General features: G+C 42.4%; 1 protein-coding gene across 1 annotated transcript in view; it reads left to right on the top strand.

Annotated features, from left to right (window-relative positions):
* The first annotated feature begins 4,044 nt into the window (after positions 1 to 4,044).
* The window catches only part of sema4d (sema domain, immunoglobulin domain (Ig), transmembrane domain (TM) and short cytoplasmic domain, (semaphorin) 4D), a 35,623-nt gene continuing 30,713 nt past the window's right edge, over positions 4,045 to 8,954 (top strand). Inside the window, 1 exon segment of the mRNA XM_034123138.1 lies at positions 4,045 to 4,167. The gene's annotated coding sequence lies outside the window, so the exon portion shown is untranslated.

Below are 8,954 nucleotides of genomic sequence, written 5' to 3'. Positions count from 1 at the left end.
AAGCGCAATCTGGAGTTACTTTTTCTTTACTTGAGTATTCTTCTTTTTCCCTGATTTGTAGCATTTAAGAACCCATTTTACTTGTAGATCTTAGGTAAATAAAAACAGCTTCACCTTGGTGTAGCTTGCAGCCAATTTGCAGATGTGGTGCTATTGAACAGTTCTATTGCAGCAGTCTTGATGACATTATGGGGCAATTCAGGTGGATTTAAAACTAAAAAGAACATCCTGATGGCAATTACATCACGCTGATAGTGGCCCCACACAAGGATTAGCAAACATTGCACAGTTTAACGTTGCAAATGTGAAGTTATAAGTGCCTGCCAGGGGGCACAGTTCATTGTTTTGTTGGAGATGTGAGGTGGGATTTCCGGTGAAAAAACCCCCAATGCTCCCTCTGGCATCTCACAATTGCAATATATCCGTGGTGTTTGATAAAACATTTCAAGATATATTGTAGAAGCACAGACAGTAGTGACACCAATTTAAACCTGACAAAAGGGATCTGTGTACGTGCAAAATACACAAACGTTGTATTCAATATAAGGATGACATGTTCGATATTTATCACTAGATGGTGCTGCTTTGCCACGCTGGGGTTAGTCAACCTGAATTGCAACATTAATCACGTTATTTTCGAAAAGGGTATTTCATTCTAGTCTATTATTGTTTACTTTTGGGGAAATATGTTTCCATCTTAATTATAGAAAATGTGCCATCGCATTTACGTAAGGGAAAAAGCAAAGTGCACCAGACCCCTGAATGTTTGTAACATAGGTATTATTTTTATTCAATGACATTTAACATGACATGGTAGCTTTACATCAGTTTAACAGGTGTCTGGATACAAAACACAAGACAATACTAAAATAAATTATTGAGCAAAATACTTTCTTATAATATTACCTTTTGTTATATTTCTTAAATTGTTTAAGTCACTCCGTCAAATATATGACAGTATTTAAAAACCTAAACTTTGACGGATCTTGTATTCAAAGTCATAAAGGGGGTAGTCTTCCAATTAAACTCCTGAGTGTACTTCTGATATGAGTGTCCCTGACCTCTGACTCTTGTGGTGTTGATCCGGTCCCGAAGCAGTTGCATGCACTCCCCTCTTAAATGATCTCAGACCAGCGCTGGCCTGCCCAGTGTTGTGAATAATTGTGGTCTGCCTTGTAGCATGGATACACCAACTAGGGACTCTAAATATAAACTGGTGTGTCTGAAGAGCTCAGACCTGAAGATCAGATACTCAAACTGTAAATCCACACCTTACTATATTACTTTCTCATGCATTGTGGGACTGTGTCTAGGTGGTAGTGTGTGTTTCTGACTCTCTGTTACACGTTGGCCTTTATCTGATAATCTTATCTGGAGTGGAGCAGCATTATAATAAGCTTCACTGTGTGGTGTCTTTGTGTCTGTCCATCCTTCTTAATTGAACATCTACAAAGTAAGCATTGAAGTGTCATTCTGAAGGTCAAGTGACAGTAAATGAACCACCAACAAGTAGAATTTGTGTGCCTGTGACAGAAACGTAATATGAGAAGTGGGGCGGACAATAAATGAAAGACCTACATATACAAATCAGATAAGTACATACATTATATCTTTAAATGCAAATCTGTCTAAGTGGCGACAAATCATTTGAGCACCAGTATTACATTGGGGTTTCAGCACACATTCCTCTGTCACCTGTTTTCTCTTAGCAGCACATGTCACAGAGTGAGTGAAGATAAACCCAGCTGCTTTACGTATTCATTTCAGGCAGCACTTACCATCCCCTTTTAACTCCAGCCAGCCTTCAACCCCTAAGCTCTCAAGTCACCAGGGGCTGATATGAAAACAAACAATTTGTAGTATACCGGATGATGCCTGGGAGTATTGGCATATTTAAGGTTATGCCGAAGAAAAAGGACATTATGGACTTATTGCAGCTCAACCAGGCAGGTAATTTTCTCAACATTTGTTATTCAGTGAACTCACAAAGCAGCCACAGAGGTAGACTGTGACGCTGTTCTATCTTCCACCAGCAGCAATCTGTCTTTGACTCAAAGATGGTATTGTATTCGGCCTGCAGTGCCATGGAAAGCCCCTCTCCCTCCTCCTCTGCCCTGCACAATGACACAAGGGTCAGCCTGTCTGTCCTCCACTGTGTTTTTGATTCACTTCTGCTTTAGGAAAATGTTGTATAACCTTTGACCTCTAAATGTGACCTTTTAAACCCACTGGCCCCATCTATGTGTCCCCTAAACCAAAAGTTTAGGCCAACTGAGTCTTTAACTGGAGAGTCGCTGACTTCCGCAGACGACAGTGAAGTAATGTATTCAGTCATAGAAATGTTGCATTAATATAAACACAGTTTTAATGTTATAGCTGGAGCTGGTAGAGTGCATTTTAGATTAACTACAATAATTGTAATGTTTAATATGCAGCGTGAGTTTAACTTCTGCTGACAATAAAGTACTATAAAATGGTAGGCTACTTCCAAAAGTACTTCTAACTCTTACTTAACCCTCCTATTGTCTTCGTTTTCCCCCCCTTACTTTGGTGTTCACGGTCAAATTTGACCGGTCCTGTTTTAACTGCTATTACATTAACACACAAAACATTAATCATCACCAAATTTCATTTAACACCCTTTCAAACTGTAAATATTGTATCAGACTACTGGTATACATACATGAAAAACTGCAGTAAATATACAAAGAACAGACACTGAACATGTATTGTGTGTGCCAGGTGTGATCCATGTGGGGGGATGGGCACATACGAGCGGGAAATGTGTCAAATTGTTCTGTGTGTGTGTGTGTGTGTGTGTTTGTGAGTGCCAGGTGTGATTCACATGGGGGGATTGGGCATAAGAGGGGGGGGAACACATCTAGAGTATGTGTGTGTGTGTGTGTGTGTTTGTTTGTTTGTGTGTGTGTTTTATCTGATCCGGATGGTTACTAATTCCTTTTCTTTATGGCGGTCATTTTTGACCGGGAACACCATGGGTGTTACAAAGTTGACTAAATCATCCAAAATTCAATGAAAGTGGTGGTCAGCAATTTTATATGTTCAAATGTCTACTGTGAAGGATATCATAAAGCCTTAATGCAATCGAAAGTAAAACAAAAAAGTTATGATTGATGAAATAGTAAATCGGTCAGATTTGACCCGAAGACAACAGGAGGGTTAAGTAAAGTGGGCCTACTTGAGCAAATGTGTTGCTTTCCACAACTTGCTTTAGTAGGTGAAGAAAACAAAAATAACATTAAAATAAAATTAGTTATTCAGTACATGTTTTGGGAGGCCTAGCCGTACTTGAATGTTTGAATACCTAAACTCCACTACAATTCAGAAGCAAACCTTGTACTTTTAAATGCACCAGTAGGCCTATATAGCTCTGGGCGTGGCTACTGGGTATCCCTACGTAGCGATACCTATGAGCGATACACAGGAAGTAAACATGAAATCTCCAACGAGGCGTTTTGGGGAGGTATTTTCTGTGTTAGAGTTTTACTCGCTACAGGGTGTATTTTGAGGGTTTTTGACTCTGCAGACCGTTTACATGCATAAAAACCTTCATAACACACAAGGGGACGGGTAACCGGAAAAGCATGACATGGGACCTTTAATACGTTAATTCACAGATAAGATATATAAATACAGACAATAATTACCTTTAGTTGAAGCAACATTGAAGTGATAAACACATTAATGCACAAACATTAGGCTACAATCCATATCATAATATTATTGTTGTAACTTTACAATGATATGGGCCATTCTGCATAATCCTACTTTTTCAAGTGGTAGCCTATGCCTACTTTAAGCACGTTTTTGATGCTTCTGTGTAGGCTACTTTAAAAAAACAAAACATTTTGAATGCAGGACTTTAACATATAACTTAACATGTTTTATTAATAACAGTTTCCTTCTTGGTAAAATATCCAACTGTGCTACTTCTTCCCTGCTCCACCGCTGGGCTCTCACCGCCTCCCCGCCCGCAGCACCCTCCCTCCCCCTGTGTTGATATCTCAGCCCGGAGAGGTTTGAATGCAGTCTCTGGTCCCAGCCGCCATGCTGAGCTGAGAGAGTGCGACCAGTCAAACTTTGTCACGCTGCTGCACCGACCTTCATCTCCGTACAAACCGGGACTAGGAGGAAAACTTCCACACGGTGAGTAGCAACACCCGTTTTCATTTTAGTGCACATTTCAGTTAGCGCTAGCTACGTATCACATCGGGACTTTCAAATGGCTTAGTTATTTCAGCCGTGTTCATGCGTGCTGTCGCCGACTCAAGCTCAGCTGCACTTGTTGCACTGTATCCGAAACCCCAACGGAGACACAAAACAATAAAAACCCATCGTTACTATTCTATTCTTTTTCTCTTGTTCCGCTTTTGACGCAGCACAAAACTTTTAAACATACTTTCCCGCGACATTTTAAAGCCCAACTGCGGAAAAATAAGATGTTAGCGTTTAACTGGTGAGTCCACGCAGCCGCTGTCACTGTCCTTGAAGCGAAAAATACCGCTTGAATATAATATTACGTGTTCGCCGTGCTCACACAAATCTTTTTAAAGATTAAACTCCCCTTGCACTTTCTAAATGCCATTCTGGCACTCCGAGGTCACTCAGGGGTTTCTACCCTTGGCATGCTACATCAAGGGTGCTCTTTCAATGCAACAACAAAAGGTTCTTATTGACAGCGATGAAGAACGTTTCTACGTTACCACAGTTTATATGAAGGCTGGTAGGAGCATGGAGAAATACATGCCTACAGCACTGTTGTGTTTTTGTAGTTCCATTGCCAGAAGGCATCTTGTGCCAGGACAGGAGGACGGTCCGGTGCAGCTGGGGCTCATCAGAGTCTCATCATAAACCTTTCACCTGCATGCATAGTCTTGTTGGTGTGGAGCTGCATGGTCCGGAGGGAGTGATAAGTAGTTATGGAGCTGCTTTCTGTCTCACTTTTTGCCCTCTGGCCTGGCTAACTAGTCCTGTGTCTCAGTGACTCTACTGGATTTATGCGAAGTATATAGTTAAACTCCACCATCACCACTGTAGTCTTTCTCTGTACCTTCTTCAATCATATAATGAAGTTCAGGCTTGTGAGAGCAAGAAGGAGAGACAAGTCCCTTCAAAATCCCCAGTAATTCTGTGAAAAACATTGATGAATATTGATTGCAATATATTATCTTAATGTTAATCACAAACTCCAGACGTTGGATGCTTCCAGCTTCTTTTAAATGTGAAGATTTGCCTCTTTTCCTTGTCTTGCACGTGATGCTAAACTGAATATTTAGGGGTTTTGCACTGTTGAGCAGGCACAAACCTTGGGCTCCAGGAAATTGTCTTGGGTGTTTTTTACATTGTTGATAATGAAGGTTATCCTAAAGTGTTATTGCAACATTTGTCTCTCCCTAATGCTCTTTAACATTTCATATAGGCTTAAAGGGAAATGCATGAATGCTTCTCACTTAGGAGTAAATAGACGCCCCGCTCCCTTTTATATACAGGCTTGTATTGCATAAGCACTGTGGAATCTTGGAACATGCCAGCTATTTAGTTTTCCCCTTAAATACAGCGGTTGTGTTTTCTAAATCTGTTTTCCACTGGCTCATTAGTGCCATTTACCATCCCTCCTCTCCTGCGCAACATCTCACAAATAATGCAGGGGCAATGACATCCCTTCACTCAATGTCTATAAGTTATTCTTCTGGCTCATTGGGTTTAATTCCACAGGTCCTTTGCTAGGTCGCATCAGCCATGGGGGCAGCCACCCGGATGTTGTCAATATGATCGGCCCGCTGGCGCTTCAGTGGCACCAGGGCAAGCCAGAATAATGTCAGCCGGACCCTCAGGGGGGGCTCGGAGAACTAGCCAGAACAGGATATTGCTGTGTGATCATTCACCAGCAGCAGACAAATCATTAAACCACTGGCTGCGTGCCACTGAGACTCAGGCATTTCTGTCACTGACTTTCCCCTCAGGTTAGAGGTTGTGTTTGCGCTGTGAGGTTGTCATTGCCTCTTGTAGGTTTTGGAATTGCTTAAAAATTGTTAAAGGGAGGTGTATTCTTTTGTGTGAGGTTGGTAAGAATGTAATGTTTCTCTGCTGTGCATTGCTTCCATATAAACTCTTTCTTTTCTAGATTTGTAGACTTTCCCTTACCTGCTTTTTATAGGAGGAAATCTTTGCACACGTGGCCTACCCGGGATTTCCCATTTCAGGAAACCTAATTAGTCTATTTTTATTTGTGTCTAGGTTTGAAATGCTATTAGCGGACAAACTGAGCTATCTTTAAGTTCTTCTTTGTCCCTTTCCCACATTCATTGGAAGCACAAGATTCACATGAGCTAAATGAAATTACATAGAATGCTCTGGCTTGTTAAGGATAAGCACACAAGCACGAAACCTGTCTTGAGTGCTTTTTTAAAATCAATAATCAATTTAAAACGGATGGGAAATGGGAACTATGCTGCTGAAAGGGAGCTTTGTTTTAAACTTGAACTTTGTGCAGTAATGGCACTTGTTTTGGATGTCAGGGGTTATTTACTTGGATGCCTTGTTTGGGATTCAGACCAAGTCCTGGCTGAATGTCAAATCTCTCTCTTGGTAAATTGGCAGCGCCTTCAGTGTTGAATATATAGAAGCTCACATTAAGCACACATACTGCTTTTTTCATCAGATCCTGATGCAATTATTCGACCACCTCAAGGGAGACTTTTAAAAGACATCCCGTTACTTCTCATGCCCACAGTGAGTGACTGACTGTCAGGTAATTGAATAAACTCTTTATGGATCTGAAGGTGACCATTCCTGAGTGCTCAGAGGCTTTCTTCTCATCTCCCCTTTGCTGGGTTTGGTCGTCAGCCAGTTTACTGTGGTAGAAAAGGCTGAAGTACCTGCAAATGGTCTGGCCAGTAGCATTTGCCTCCTGCTGTGGAGGTCACTGTAGAAGGTGCCATCTTTGACACAGACACACACGACCCCCTCATTGTTCCCTCCCGCTCATTAGCAATCTAATTGTCAGGAATCTGCTGGCAGTGGAGTCAGCCAACAAGAGCAAATCTAAAATCATTTGTTCATGTTGAAAGATGCCAATGAAAACACTGTGGTTGGGTCCTTTTAAGAGCTTTTTAGGAAACAAGGTAGTTGGGTTTGATGTATGACTTGCAGCCATCTCATTGTTTTGTCCTGTAGGAATTAGAGGGTAGAGGTCAGGGGCCAGTCTTTGGTGCTCTGATGTTGAGGTGTGCTGTTCTGGCTCGATGAAACCGCCATCTGGGGCAACCCCCACCTCTTTTTGAAACGCACACAAACACAAACCTCCCCTGGCTGCCACACCCTAGTACCCCAACACCCCTCAGGCTGGAATCATTTCCTATTGGCAAAGGGAGAAGCATCTGGCTTTATATCTGCTTCAGACAGCGGCATGTAGAGGCGCTTTATGTGCACGCTTGTGTGTTACTGGCCATGCATAATGCATTGCTACATTCCAGAGATGTCTCAGCAAAATTGTCTCATGATTGAATGGTTTCTTCAAATCAGCTGGTGCAAAGACAACCTCTGGATGTTAAGCTTGGCTTCCTGTTTTTCTGTCAGGTAACAATGAAGGTAAAGAACTGTCCACACCCTGCAAGGCTACGTCGCTTTAATTGTTTGCAATAGTTCAAGCATTACATAAGTTGTTTATCTGAAAATAGTTTGAATTCATGAACAGGAAATGTGAAGATTCCCAAGATGCTGCACCCAAAGCTAGTGCTGAGAGTGCAGGAAGCGTACTGATGCGTTAGTGCAGGGCTATTGATGCTCACTTGATGTTTTGAAAAGGTTCCCAGTGTTGTGTTGCTGAGAGCAGGCAGCTGGAAGGGAATGGAGTTGTGAGCTACAGTACATTCTGTTACCGTGGAGGTTATCACTGTGGGACTCCATGCAAAAGGAGCTCTCTGTCTTTGTGCAGATATCAGCAGCATTTATAAGCCCCAGGGAATTGTTTTGCATGAAGAAGGTGTTGCATGACTTAACTGACAGTCGGTAGATTTTTATCAGACTCCCTTTTTTATCAGCTTGTTTAGTGTTTGCATAGAGAAAAGTAAGTCACAACATCCCGATTAAGCACGACGATGCAATCTGTTTTTGCAGTTAAACTGTGAGTGTGCTGCCAATTTGTTTGGGTGTAGCTAGGCAAATCAAATGCAACGGCCATAGAATAAACTATGCCTTGTGGGGTTCTTATGTGTATTTTGTGTTGAAACTGTATGAGATTTGTATAGGTTTAACTTATAAACTGAAACTGAGCGTATATCACTCCAGGCGTTATACAGTGCTGAGAGATGGCAGCATCTGCACCTCCACTCCCCATTCACAAAAGGCATAACCCCAAAGATGCAGATACGCACTACCCTAACCTCAGCCCCCTCCCCCTTGTCTTCCATCCCCCTCACCCGCCACCCCCAAATACCCCCTCCCCCTCCCAGGCAATTGTGTGCATTGATGCTTTCCAGAGGCAAGCGCTGTCGCTCTCCACTGGCAGGCAGCGTCTGACTGCTGTGACAGGGGGAAAGAGTCCTGGGCGTTTAGGTATACACTCAGACAGAGACAGTCTGCCACTGACATGCGTTAGAGTGAAACAGTCCTTTAATCCAAACACTATCTCTAAACCCTTTGCAGCCTCTCGGGCTCCTTTCTTCATGTTTATCGTGAGAGATAGATAGAGAGAGAGAGAGGGGGAGAGTGAGAGGGAGAGTGAAGGAGGGAGTGTGAGAAAGAAGGAGCATGACCGGAGAGCAGAGAGGGAGGAGGTGACCGACCGCTCATGCTGAATGATCATATTCTATTTTTCTTTTTTTCATCTGTCATGCAAACCTTTCCCAGTAATAACAGTGTGACTCAGTCGGTTTGGAAAAGCCTCTCTTTCAGTGTTTTTTTCTCTCTCAACCTGCAGGATCTTCCCACTC

The sequence above is a fragment of the Trematomus bernacchii genome, unplaced genomic scaffold, assembly GCF_902827165.1.
Source record: "Trematomus bernacchii unplaced genomic scaffold, fTreBer1.1, whole genome shotgun sequence".
Lineage (NCBI taxonomy): Eukaryota > Metazoa > Chordata > Actinopteri > Perciformes > Nototheniidae > Trematomus > Trematomus bernacchii.
Note: the sequence above shows the minus strand (reverse complement) of the source record. Positions and strands in the feature narration are given on the sequence as shown.